Below are 259 nucleotides of genomic sequence, written 5' to 3' on the forward strand. Positions count from 1 at the left end.
TATCACACAGAATCATACAAGGAAGAAAAATATCAGAATCGAAAAGAAAGGAATGGAAAAAAAGAGGGACTGCGTTGCCAATCATAGAATTTTATTTCACTTTTCCATATTATCCTCCTCGACACCTGTGACCTCCCTTTGCCTCGCTGATTTATAGCAATAAGTTTAAATTCGAAAACGGATGCAATGTTACTTTTCCAATGCTTTTTCCAGCCTTTTTTTAACCGGTCTTTTATAAAATGCTTCGGTCCATTTGCGT

The sequence above is a fragment of the Penaeus monodon genome, chromosome 19 (genome assembly GCF_015228065.2).
Source record: "Penaeus monodon isolate SGIC_2016 chromosome 19, NSTDA_Pmon_1, whole genome shotgun sequence".
NCBI lineage: Eukaryota > Metazoa > Arthropoda > Malacostraca > Decapoda > Penaeidae > Penaeus > Penaeus monodon.